General features: G+C 34.8%; 1 pseudogene; it reads left to right on the forward strand.

Moving 5' to 3' along the window:
* The first annotated feature begins 2,953 nt into the window (after positions 1-2,953).
* Positions 2,954-7,239, forward strand: LOC136997172 (uncharacterized; annotated as a pseudogene).
* The last annotated feature ends 7,444 nt before the right edge of the window (positions 7,240-14,683 follow it).

Consider the following 14,683-nt stretch of genomic DNA (forward strand, 5'->3'; position numbering starts at 1 on the left):
TTGTTATGTTTTGTCATGTTTTATTACTTTAGTAACATCGGTACATATGCACACATTAACAAGTAAAATCTCATAAATAACGAAAAGTACGAAGTTCAGAAATGATACAAATTAAAAATTTAGATACACGAAATCATGTAGAATGTCAGAATTTAACACACTACAGGCTCTTATTTCTGCGTTGAGGGATTTTCCCCAGAGATCATTCTCATTTTCCTGGACGATTGTCAGCCGTATCGGCCGGCAAATTTATATCCCAATAACACTTTAGACTCTCGTAAAATCACGTTTAACAGAGTCACGCGCGCGTTGCTCGACTTGCCTAGATTTCGATATTTAATTAAACGTACTTATACAAAAAAAGTAACCATTTTAAAGATATTATTCTTTAAATAGTTATTTTAGAAAATGTTAAAAATAAAATTCCACTGTAACGCTAAATATAGAATATTTATTTCTACATTAGCTTCTGACGATTCTGTCATGCACATTATACATATTCAGCATATACGAAAAATCTTCAAGAGTCCAAAAATTTATTGTAGATTTCTTTTTGTTTAATTTTCCGCTTAATATCAAATCTGTTTATTGAAAATCTCATAAAAAGTAGTGTTTGGAAATTTTAAATTGAATAAAATATTCGGAAATTATTATAATTCAAATATTAAAAAAAACTTATGTGAAATACACACTTTATTGATTGGATATAAAAAAAAATCTTTACCTTGTACAGGGTGCTTCCGCAACATACAGATCAGTAAGTCGGGTTGCCTATTTGCTTATCGGCAGGGGCATGCTTTACCGGCCGTGCAGAATAAGGTTAGATCGCAAGTCCGGCGGAAAATAAGGCAAAAGAAATTTGAGTTTTACCATTCTGGTATAGTGTAAGATGCAATAATATATATATAATAAAATATATATACAATTATATATAATAATTTATTAATTATATATAATATAATAAAATATATATATATAATAGGAGTTGTTTAATAATAGAAATATTAATAACAACATAATAATAAAATTAGTAAACATTAAACGATTATTAAACAAATAACACAATTTACAAAATAAATATAAATAATATTTTTTTAATAAATAAATAAATAATAAAGGTTATTAATAATAAGGTTATTAATAATTAACAATTAAAGATTAATAAATTAAATAATTTTTTTATTTAAATAATAATAAATGTTAAATAATAATAAATGTTTATAATAAATGTTCAATTAAACTACCATCTTCTTCTAAACATAACATTATTCTGCGCATAAAATTTTCTCGCACTCTATTTAATATGGCAGGAGTGATTTCTGCGCATGCGTTTTGTATTTTATTTTTCAAATCTTCTTGATTTGCTGGCAAAGTTTCGTAGACTTTATTTTTTAAATATCCCCACACAAAAAAGTCCATGGGCGTAAGATCTGGAGACCGTGGTGGCCACTCCTGAGGACCATGAAGCCCGATCCATCTCCGCGGAAATTTTCTATTAAGAATTGTTCTCGCTATAAGAGATGTGTGAGCGGGATGTCCATCTTGTTGGAAAATCATTTCTAGCCTATTGGCTAGTGGCACATTTTCCAAAAGCTCGTCGAGTCGGTGGAGAAGAAATTGCGAATAATAATGTGCATTTACATTTCCTTCTACAAATTCAGGGCCGATGACGTGATCTCCTACGATTCCGAGCCACACATTTACTGTCCACCTGCCCTGAAAATTGTGTTCCTTTACACAATGTGGATTTTGCTCTGCATAATGATGCTCATTATGGCGATTTATCTGCCCATGACTTCCGAAAATTGCTTCATCGGTCCACAAAATGTTTTTTAAAAAAATGTCATTTTTGGCATCATTAAAATCCACCTGCAGAAATTGAATAATTTAGTACAAAGTTGACGATGTAAGTTGATAAATGGTAACAATATGTCTGGTATATTATAAAATAATAAAAGAATAAAAAATTTAACTTACGTGATCAATAATCCATTCACAGAAATTTAAACGTCGTGGCATATCAGTAGGTACAAGTTTCTGTGTCGTATGCTTTTTGAATGGATGCAAACCCAGCGAATGTTTTATTATTTTATGAACCGTAATGTGGTTCATGTTTAGATCCGCAGCAATAGCTCTTGTGCTTGTGTGAGGATTTCTGACAACAGCTTGTTGAATTGCATCAATTGTCTCCTGATTTCGTTGTGGAACATGGAGCGGCTTGCGAGATTTACGAAATTGTCCATTTGTTCTTAACCTTTCTTCAAGGCAATGAAAAAAACCATGGTTTGGGTGGCGTCTGTCCGGAAACTTTCGAGCGTAAAGTGCAGCTGCTTGTCTTTGATTCTTTTGACACTCGCCGTAAATAAGAATCATGTCTGTTAATTCGTCAAACGAATAGTGATTTTGTTCCGGTTCCATTATGTAACTCAATTTTTAACGCGTTTTAACTTGTACATATAATTCACGTCAAATTCTGTCAAACGGAATGCGATCAGGACATAAGGAATACAGAAAGAGAAACAATCGAACAAACAATTGTAACAGTTCGTTTGTTTGTTTGAAGAATTAACACATGATTTTTATTTACGGCGAGTGCCAAAAGAATAAAAGACAATCAGCTGCACTTTATGTTCGAAAGTTTCTGAACAGACGCCACCCAAACCACGGTTTTTTTCACCGCCTTTACGAAAGACTAAAAACAAATGGACAATTTTGTTAATTTCGCAGGTTGATCCATGTTCCGCAGGGAAATCAGGAGACAATTGATGCAGTTCAACAAACTCTTATCAGAAATATTCATACAACCACGAGAGCAATTGCCGCAGATCTAGACATAATCCACATTACGGTTCACAAAATAATTAAACATTTGCTGATTTGGCATCTATTCAAAAAAACATACTACACACAAACTTCTACCTGCTAATATGCCACAATGTTTAAATTTTCGTGAATGGGTTATTGATCACGTAAATTTGTTTAAATTTTTTATTCTTTTATTATTTTATAATATACCTGACACATTACCATTTATTAATTTGCATCGTCAATTTTATACTAAATTATTCTGCAAGTAGATTTTAATGATGCCAAAAATGACATCTTTATAAAAAATATTTTATGGACTGATAAAGCAATTTTTGGAAGTCATGGACACATAAACCGTCATAATGAGCATCACTATGCAGAGCACAATCCACATTGTGTAAAAGAACACAATTTTCAAAGTAGGTGGACTGTAAATGTGTGGCTCGGAATCGTAGGAGATCACGTCATCGGCCCTGAATTTATCGAAGGAAATGTGGATGCACAATATTATTCACAATTTCTTCTCTATTGACTCGACGAGCTTTTGGAAGATGTGCCACTAGCTAATAAACTAGAAATAGTTTTCCAACAGGATGGACATCCCGCTCACACGTCTCTTGTAGCGAGAACAATTTTAAATAAAAAATTTCCGGGAAGATGGATCGGACTTCATAGTCCTCAGTGTGGCCACCACGGTCTCCGGATCTTACGCCCATGGATTTTTTCGTGTGGAGCTTTTTAAAAAATAAAATATATGAAACTACTAGCAAATTAAGAAGATTTGCAAAATAGAATACGAAACGCATGTGCAGAAAACAACTCTTGCCACATTAAATAGAGTGAGAAGAAGAGAGAGAGAGAAAATTTCATACGCAGAATCACGTTATGCTTAGAAGAAGCTGGTAATTTAATAGAACATTTGTTATAAGCATGTTTTAAATAAAAAAATATTATTTATCTTTATTTTGTAAATTGTGTTATTTGTTTAATAATCGTTTAATGTTTACTAATTTTATTATTATGTTGTTATTAATATTTCTATTATTAAACAACTCCTATTATATATATATTATTGAATCTTACACTATACCAGAATGGTAAAACTCAAATATCTTTTGCCTTATTTTCCGCCGGACTTGCGATCTAACCTTATTCTGCACGGCCGGTAAAGCATGCCCCTGCCGATAAGCAAATAGGCAACCCGACTTACTGATTTGTATGTTGCGGAAGCACCCTGTACGTTTAATTCTTTTAAATTATGGTAATTTTATTTATATCATGGCTTAAGGCATTAAAAAATACTTACTGCGCGCTTTTATTCGTCTTTTAAACAAATATTTATTTGAAAAATTATACAAATTTCAAAACAAATTTATTTTATTAAAAAATTTTATTAAAGCGATTTGTTTTCTATTTTCAATGCAAACTATTTTTGCTTCAAAATTATTCGAACTATCTAAGATATCCAAACTCAACGTTTTTTTACTTTGAATTGTTTAAACATTTCAAGCGTGCCAATAATATATAAATTATATATTCGAATCTTTTGTATGAGTTCTAAAAAGCTCGTCTTTACTGTTTAAAATATTTGTAATTTTGAAATATTTGTAGTATATTTGTTTGTTTAGCGTGTGAAGCTGGAGAAAGAAAAACAGCTTTACATGTTCTGAAATAGGATCATTAATCATAAGGAGGATTAAGGATAAGGAGATATACGCATTTGCAATTCTAACATTTGTAGTTCAGAATTTTATTATCGACATGTAAATAGAAAGTGAAAGTAATTAATACAATACAGAGTGTTCCATTTTAACTGACCACCCCTGTTAACTTCGCAGGAAATGGTCAGATAAAAAATATTCTATACAAAAGTTATTGGGTTTGGAGGGGGACATCCGATAGTGACATTGGTTTAACCTAGGAAACAATGAGCTACCGCGGTACGTCATGCGCCCGCGAAAAAATAGGATGGATAGAACGTGAAATTGGATTGGACGCGGAATGATCAATGTTATTTTGTAATATATGAAAACAGAACGTGGAGGAAACGTAGATTCGGTATAGAAGTAAATGGCAATTGTTCTAGCTTTCAGACAGACGCGCACACGTATGTGTGTCGTCGAACAAATCGCGATATCACCGGCGCAAATCTATTTACGTTCTAAAATTAATTCATGCTCCACGAGTGATCCCACACATATATTTATTTCCATTCACTTGTCCCAAAATAATATTATATATTGGTTCATTAAAATTGAAATTTATTACACACACACACACACAATAAAAAAAAAAAAAAATCTGGGATTCTGTAAAAATATTACAATGGTTTCTACACTGACAGTCGAAATTAATTTGTTTGGACGAAATGTTTGTCTCGCAGTAAAGAAAATATTTTTCCACGTTAAAAAGAATTCTGCTATTATCGTTTTCTATTTCATTTAATTTTTCCTACTGCGTCATAATTTCTATTCTTATTTTTTAATTACTTTCACTTCCCGTATGACTTAAAATAAGATTTTTTCAAATCTCAAGCGGCATATTTTTCTATCACCTTGCTTCCGCGTATCTTTTAATTTCGTATTGAGCATGCCAATCTTTTCTGTAGATTATTAATCGCACTCTATAAAATAATATATTTTACATCGCGCCTGTACTTGCAGCCTCATTGTAGACGACGTGGACTCGCACTCGATTCTCAGCGACAGCTCCGATCTGGACGGATTATCGCGCGAGAGCAGCTCGCAAAATTCGGCATCGCAGACGCCGCTGGACAGTCCGGGTGGACCGCGGGAGAGGATCAAGCAGATCCAGGTGGAGGCTGAGACCAGACGAGGCGAGTTCGCCCGGCTGCTAGAAGAACACGCGCAGGTGGTGCGCAAATTGAAGATGATGGAGGCGGAAGAGCAGCTGTCGGCGACGACGACGACGACGGCGACCGGGAAAGCGACGGTGATCGGCGGCGCGCACGCGTGATTTTATGATCTGATTACCGCCGCCATCGGTACGAGGGTGCCATCGAGGGTTGGGACCATCGCGTCGACCGCCGTACGACGACCATCACCACCTCATCGCGTTTCTCCCTCGAGCATCGCGACGCACCACCACCCGGACAAACCGTCGGCGCTCATTGCAACTCGCAGACGAAACGCGAATGACGCGAACGTCGCTGGACGTCCGAATTATTAACTCTCGGATGCGTCTACAAGAAGGACGCATTCGAGAGTTAATTATGCGGAAAGCGAGATATGGACTCGAGAGGACTTTTTCATTATTTTCTTTCTTTTGTTCACTATGTGCTTTTGTTTCGCTGACTTCCGCTTCGAGCTAATTCGTTCGCTGCACTCTGATTTAGTGGAAATGGAAACTCGAATCGGCTTGGAAATAAATCTTAAACGATATAAGAGAGAAATTCAAAAAGCTCTTTTAAACTCCATGTTTTATGATTTATCACGGTAATTGAATAAAGCGATCAATTTACGACAATTCAGATAAATTAAAAATCAAATAAAGCTTATTTCACAGATTTTTATATATTCTGTTTTCAGTGTCATGTTTTACAATAGATTCCGTTATTTGAATAAAATGACTATTGTTTCTGCATATTCATGAAAAATCAAATCAATTGAAAATGGAATACTGCTTGTTTCGCGAGGCTTTCATATGTAGATTAAACGCACGTGTATTTTATTATTGAACTATCTCAATTATTAAATAATAATATAAATTCTCATAATTTTATGCAATGATACGGTATACTGTTAGAGATGCGCCAATTAAGCGCATAACTCCATTAATTAGCAATGTAAAACATATATAATACGCGTAATACGTTCGAAGCGGAGATTTTCTGTACTTCATCCAATTATGCGAAATCGAGTTTAAAGAGTCGCGAGTCGGCAAAAACAACAGAAATCCACAAAAAAAAAGAAACACGGTTAATCAGTCTCCCGCGACAGGAAACGTCCTGATTTAACCCTTGTTTGCAACAAAGTCTGAATAAAAACCACTAGACACGACAATAATGAGGAACACTATTACGGGGAACGTGCGCGAAAGCCGCGGTTGCGTATTGTTCACAACGCGGGGGAGACGACCCCCCCGCCCGTTCGAACTAGCTCAGCAGCAACGGTTGGCCTAAGCGTAGTACAAATTTTGCAGTGAAGTCTTAATAAAAAAACCGAAAAAAAAGAGGTGCGAGTGGGCCGAGAGGAGAAGAGAGGAGATTTGACAAGCGGCGACGATAATTCGCGCCGTCGTTTGCGGAGGGGTGCTGGAGCGGACATGGTGTCGACACGAACACACGTAGCCTACTCTCGAGACGGGGTGTACAAGCTTCTACGTTTTATAGTGTTGTAGAGTTGAGTGTTCCATATATAAGTGTAAGCTAGTTTTGTATATCGTAAATATACGTGTACACTCAAAAAAATATTTCGCTGATGTAGTTAGATTTCTAGATATCGCAACAAGAATGTATCGCTATTTTTCGTATCTGTGAAAACATTGTTTGTCACATATAGAATTTATAGCAGTAATGTTCTAGCAATAGCTTCTGAAAAATTTAGGTACCATTGCTAAATGTTATTCATTGCATGATCTAACACGTGATTGATCTTATATAGATAGGCGCTTTAGAGAAACTTTCTTTTTAAAGTTCACAAACAATACAGATATATATTCTGTTTCTGTCATCTAAACTGATTAAGTAATTACATATGCAATATCACAACAGTTGCTAATCATTTATCTGTTTTAGTTAATTTTTTACACCTAGAAAATTTTAGCTATTATTGCAAGATCATTTTTTTGAGTGTAGGATAAAGAGCGGGCTGCCGGATCTGACGGAGAGCGCACACTCTTTTGTAAATAGGTTTCTTTCCATCGTGTAGAGACATAGCCAGGCTCGGCCGCACCGATCGATCGTCGCTAATTAATCTCGATTAGCGGCCTTCTGTGTCTCTCTTTCTGCGCCGCTGAGTGCAAGTTATATCACAAAAATTGCAGAACAATTATTTAAATTTGAAATTCTCCCTCAAATATAATATTCAAAGATTCGTTTCAGCGGAAATTTAATTTTACATCTACCTGTAGTTAATGTAACAAATGAAACAAAGTATGATAAATTCATTGAAAATACTGAAATCAAATTTTGTAATCTTGTTTTCTTTAATTGCGTCGTAATTGAAAAACTAAAGAGGGGCAACAAATTAAGTAATTACGAGAGACGAGATTAAATAATTATCGATTATCGATGAAACTGAGTCTAAATATTTCATGAAGCTTGAGAGGAATCGCTGAAGGAAAAGCAGAGTCGAACTGAGAAGCTACTTAATTTCACATTTCATTCTTAATATTAGTCTGTACAAAATAACACAAAAATTCATAAATGATAAGGTCTGGCCAAGTTCCAAAAAAGACACTCCAATATGTTTATATTTTAATAATTATCTAAATTTTTAATATATCACCAACATGAAAAGTAACTGATATGTTATTCAAGGTGCAAATTCAAAATAAACATACATAAAATATTTATAAAATGTATAAAATGTATAAATGTATAAATAAAACTGATCAAAATTTGATTAAAAAAAAATTTAATTAAAATAACAAAATATTTATTAAAAAATACAAAAACACTTGGCGCTTCCACACCGAACAACATGTTAACTTACATAATGTCAATTAATTACATGATGTCAATTAATTATGCTATTATTACATTATTACTCATTTTTGTTGTTTCATAATACTATAGGTGTAAAGATGTAAAGAGGTGAAGGGGTGGTGGAGCCTCTTGACGGGGGGGGGAGGGAGGAAAGGAGGAAATGGCGTAAAGGGATTGCGCTAGAGGGGGGGGATGAGTGAAGCCCGTTGGCAGCGCCAAGTGTTTTTGTATTTTTTAATAAATATTTTGTTATTTTAACTAAATTTTTTTTAATTAAATTTTGATCAGTTTTAACAAACGAGAAATAATGAAAATGGCGATAAGAGCCGTTGCAGGATGTTAGTGCTAAATTTTTTAATTTTTCTTAAAGAAATTAGTAAATTAGTCTACAAGAGACAGTTAAATTGTACACCGATCTCAAATCGAGATACTTAAAGTGTACGAAATTTATAGTACATTGTTCTCATATATCGAGAAACTTTAATGTACGTATAGGAATTATTGTAAAGAAAGGAAGAGAGAAAAAATATCAGGGCGCGAGTGGCTAAGCCGGGAATTGAACCCGGGTCTTCCGCTTGCCGGGCGAATGTTCTGACCATTAAGTATCTCGATTTGAGATCGGTGTACAATTTAACTGTCTCTTGTAGACTAATTTACTAATTTCTTTAAGAAAAATTAAAAAATTTAGCACTAACATCCTGCAACGGCTCTTATCGCCATTTTCATTATTTCTCGTTTGTTAAAAACATATGGAGCCTTTCCATTATATGTGGTTTAATGTTTTAAATCACGCGGGCATTATGACGCGTTTATGTCCTACAGCAATGTTGATTTCCTAATCTAGGAGAGATAAAATGTTAGAAGCGTGGGGTCTGAGTAGTTTAATGGTCAGAACATTCGCCCGGCAAGCGGAAGACCCGGGTTCAATTCCCGGCTTAGCCACTCGCGCCCTGATATTTTTTCTCTCTTCCTTTCTTTACAATAATTCCTATACGTACATTAAAGTTTCTCGATATATGAGAACAATGTACTATAAATTTCGTACACTTTAAGTATCTCGATTTGAGATCGGTGTACAATTTAACTGTCTCTTGTAGACTAATTTACTAATTTCTTTAAGAAAAATTAAAAAAATTTAGCACTAACATCCTGCAACGGCTCTTATCGCCATTTTCATTATTTCTCGTTTGTTAAAAACATATGGAGCCTTTCCATTATATGTGGTTTAATGTTTTGATCAGTTTTATTTATACATTTTATGAATATTTTATGTATGTTTATTTTAGATTTGCACCTTGAATAACATATCAGTTACTTTTCATGTTGGTGATATATTAAAAATTTAGATAATTATTAAAATATAAACATATTGAAATGTCTTTTTTGGAACTTGGCCAGACCTTATCATTTATGAATTTTTGTGCTATATCACCTACTTTTTTATAAATGTACAAAATTAATTATGTGGCAGAATTGAGATTATTTTTTAATAAGTTTTGCACATTTCGGATGTAACATTTATATTAAGAGGATGCTAAAGTGACGGGCGAACTCCGACGCGAAAGCGCCATCATTTCAATGGTACTAAAAATAAAATGACATTATCGGCGCAGCCTACGGACCTATGCCGCGTAGGTCCGTGTGTACGCATTTGTTTATAGTGGTGACTCACTACACTGACGTGTGGTCTGTGTACGTGTGTCATCGAAAGTTTGTAAACAAACGATGCGCTTGTTTCCTCGACTGAAATTTTGTCGCAAGGCTGCAATATAATGTCCGAGAAAACATAGGCGTATACAAGGTGTCAAATAAATACAAACTAAATATGACAAAATAATAAATGAAAAATATACATATAATACTATATATATCACTAAAGAAAAATGTCATATACTTTTCTTATTTTTATCCTTATGTAGTAAATACTAAATAACTAATTAATCAATTAATTAATATATACATATACACATATATTCAATAAATAGTTATCTTTATTTTGTATTTTATATGATAATGACTGAAATAATAAAAGTATATATTATTTTAGTTATATAAAATACAAAATAAAGATAACTATATTCAATATGTATATGTATGTATTTAATAATTAATTAACTTATTTATTTATTTTGTATTAATTACATAAGAATAAAAATAGGAAAAGCATATAACATATTTTTCCAATTAGATATATAGTATTATACATACATTTTTCAAATAAAATATTTTATCATGTCTAACTTATATCTATTAGACACCTTGTATAAGTCTATTTTGTCTCGTATGTACATCATTCAGCCATACGATAGAATTTCAATTGCGAGAAAAAAGGTTCAATAACCTTATAAATTATCTGATAAAATATAAACAGACCACACGTGCAGTAAATTGCTAACTAACATAAATACAAATTTTTTCAAATCTGTCAGCTGACGTTAGATCGCCTATGACAATATTTCTTAAAATCTGCCAGTTGACGAATAAATCGTCTTTGGCTGTCTTTTTTCTAAACGGTCAGCTGACGTTAAATCGCCTCTGACTATATTTATTAAAAATTGTCAGCTCACGATAGATCGCCTCTGACAATATTTCTTAAAATCTGCCAGTTCACGAATAAATCGTCTTTGGCTGTCTTTTTTCTAAACGGTCAGCTGACGTTAGATCGCCTCTGACAATATTTCTTACAATTTGCTAGTTCACGAATAAATCGCCTTTAGTTCTCTTTTTTCTAAACTGTCAGCTGACGTTAGATCGCCTCTGGCTATATTTATTAAAAATTGTCAGCTCACGATAGATCGCCTCTGACAATATTTCTTACAATTTGCCAGTTCACGAATAAATCACCTTTAGCTGTCTTTTTTCTAAACGGTCAGCTGACGTTAGATCGCCTCTGACAATATTTCTTACAATTTGCCAGTTCACGAATAAATCGCCTTTAGCTCTCTTTTTTCTAAACTGTCAGCTGACGTTAGATCGCCTCTGACAATATTTCTTACAATTTGCCAGTTCACGAATTAATCGCCTTTAGCTCTCTTTTTTCTAAACGGTCAGCTGACGTTAGATCGCCTCTGGCTTGTCTTATTCTATATTGCCAGTCCACAAGAAAGCCGCCTCTGGCTTGAAGACAAGAATAAGAATTTTCTAATGCCAGTCCACGAGAGAAAACCGCCTCTGGCTTGTCTTATTCTATATTGCCAGTCCACGAGGAAACCGCCTCTGGCTTGTCTTATTCTTTATTGTAAGATACTTTTATTACGTCATATGCTCTATGTATATATATAATGTATATTATATGCTCCATATTATCTATATTCATATCAAAATATCTTTCTAAGAAATTGACATCATTTTGTATACTCTTTTTACAATATATGATATATGATATATGCCATATTTTTTATTTCTAAAGCATGAAATATAAAGATATTTTTATTTTTTTGTGTCTATCATTTGTAAAAAAATTTTGATAAAAGAAACAACATTAATTTTACGACTTGCAATAATCTTTCATTATATGCTTCTTTCAAATACTTACAATTAGCCTTATTTTATGTGATTAACTTGGTATTTAAAATACGTATCAAAATCGAAGATGTATTTCTATTACAGTAGAAAAGAAACATTCTTGTCTTACAACAGAAAGAAATGGCAAAATATAATATTGTCTAAAGTACAGTCCAATAAAAACTGTTAAAATTGAACATTTTATAAAACCACTGTGATTCATGAAAAATCAGAACTATTATTTCAAAAATATAGACATATTTCGACTGTGTGTTTTAAACTGCACTACACATTCAAAATTCACAGAATAAATTTATTTCTGCAAAATTGTGTATAATGTGCGACGACTTTTCCGTCGGGCAGAAGTAGACCCGCCGGTAAGCGTATCAAACCTCGTTGCTCTATGCAATGGATGTTAGTGATTACTTCAATATTTAAAGTTGGGCGCCAGGCGGGGATTAACGCGCCGCACGAACAAATTACGTTAAAACAATGATTTTCTTTAACGAGCAACGGCGATAAGCGCGACTAGCCCACTCTACAAATGGCAGAGGAGCGAGGTTCTTTCGAGACGCGAAATACTGATTTGGAGAGAGGAGTCTGAAATCGGACGGTTATTGAGAACACATAAATTTCATAACAAATAACATTTAATTATATAGATTAGGTTAAATGATATCAAATGAGATTGACGCCGGGTGATAGGCGCCTTAACAATCCCGCGAAGGGGAGACATTCTTTTATCTCTGTGAGAGGCTTCAGGATTTGGCTGTTCGACTCACGGAAATCCGCGTACTCTCGTCTCACACGGTATAATATTTGGCGTGCAAGTTCGATCACTCTCATTAAATACAGCTGTTACTATTAACTCGACTTTAACCTTTCTCCTTAACGGTTAGCCTACAATACGAGTTCTGTCTTAATATTATTCTCACGGTTCGGATAGTAAACGCTCGACAGAAGGCCGAGGCGAGAAATACGCGATAGGCTAACTCCAAAAATTCTAACACTAGCAATACACAAATAGACGCGAAATTATCATTTATGGACGAGAGACATTATTTAACGCAAGACGACTGTTGGCTCGGCAGCCCCGAGGGGGATAGCATGGTGAAATCTTAATTTACAGAAACGGTAGTCAGCGGGGCCCGGCCAAAATCTAACCTCACATGATAGCGCGAGGCATCTCGAGATAAGCTATATTCGTTACGCAAAATATGCGGGTTCTTAATTCCGCGAGGCTCGGGCCGCCTGCTGATACCGCTCTTACCGCGAAGTCGAAGTGGTGGCCTTACAAATCGCTGGTACGCCCGTAGTGGTCCTCGAGGTTCCGCCTAGGTTGCCGACTCGCCGAACAGTGACGACAACGAGGCTCGCCGGACAGCGGTGACATTCCGCGCATCGTCCTGCGCATGTAGATCCTCGCTATCGATTAGCGATTCTTGATCCTTCGATGTTTACTAGATCTCGATGCTCGCGTCGCTCCTCGATACTTCGGCCCTCGGTGACGCTTCTCCGAGGTGACTCCGGTCTCTCTCTTAGAGCAGCTGCCGTTAACGCCCCTCGCGACCTTTTCCGTTTACGGATCCAAACCTTCTCTAAATCGGCCGGGAACTGATCAGTTTCCGACCTGATTCTGCTTTGGCTCGTTACGACAGCTCCTTTTTCGGGTACTCCACTCCGGGTCTTCGGCGTGTGAGAGCGCGCTTCCCTCTCGGGCATCATCTCTCTCGGTGCGTCCACCGGCCTTGATATGCTCCAAATCTGCAATTGTATCTACGGTAGCGACTTTGTCTGGAATCTAATTGTTTATTCAAGGATATTTTACTTGACCTTGTTCCGGATCTGTCTACACGCCGTCCGAGCCTTCGTTGTCCTGTCTGCTGAGTCCCTCGCAGGTCCCACGAAGGCTGCTCCACTTTAATTACAATATGGGAGTTTGGCCACTCACCACGACTCGCATAATTCGTTACAACGCAAAATCTACAATCTCAAAAAGAGAATTAAGAAGGAGAGGTCGTCGCCCCCCGCGGTGGGGTTTCCGACCTTAAATTTCCCTCCTTGATCGGGCTTTCTCGCCCTTGTGACGGACCTCAAAAATGTCACGTCGCAAATGTCAGTGGAAGAGTAATTTATTTGTTATTACATATACATGATATTTTACCATTCCTCTCTGGTGTAAGACTACAATGTTTTTTTTTTACTGAACTAGAAATTAATTTTATATTTTGATGTGTATTTTAGATACTAAGATAAACGCATAAAATAAGGCTAATTGTAAGTATTTAAAAGAAGTATATATTAAAACAAATTATTGCAAGTCACAAAATTAATGTTTTTTTTTATCAAGATTTTTTTACAAATGATACATACAAGAAACTAAAAATACCTTTATATTGCATGCTTTATAAATAAGTTATATGACATATACATTTATTATACAATATACAAAATAATATTAACTTTTTACATAGATACTTTGATGTAAATATACATAATATGGAGCACATAATATACATAATATTGTAAGATCCTTAATTTCTTAATAAAAATGTTCAATAGTGATATTTCAAAGTTTCTATGATTTTAAACGGCCTCAAACGGTTACGTCCTATACGCGACCCCGGTTATTTATTTAAATTAATGACGACGATACTTTGATGGGAACTGGTAACTGATAGGATGACACTTTTAAGAAATGAT

The sequence above is a fragment of the Linepithema humile genome, chromosome 1 (genome assembly GCF_040581485.1).
Source record: "Linepithema humile isolate Giens D197 chromosome 1, Lhum_UNIL_v1.0, whole genome shotgun sequence".
NCBI lineage: Eukaryota > Metazoa > Arthropoda > Insecta > Hymenoptera > Formicidae > Linepithema > Linepithema humile.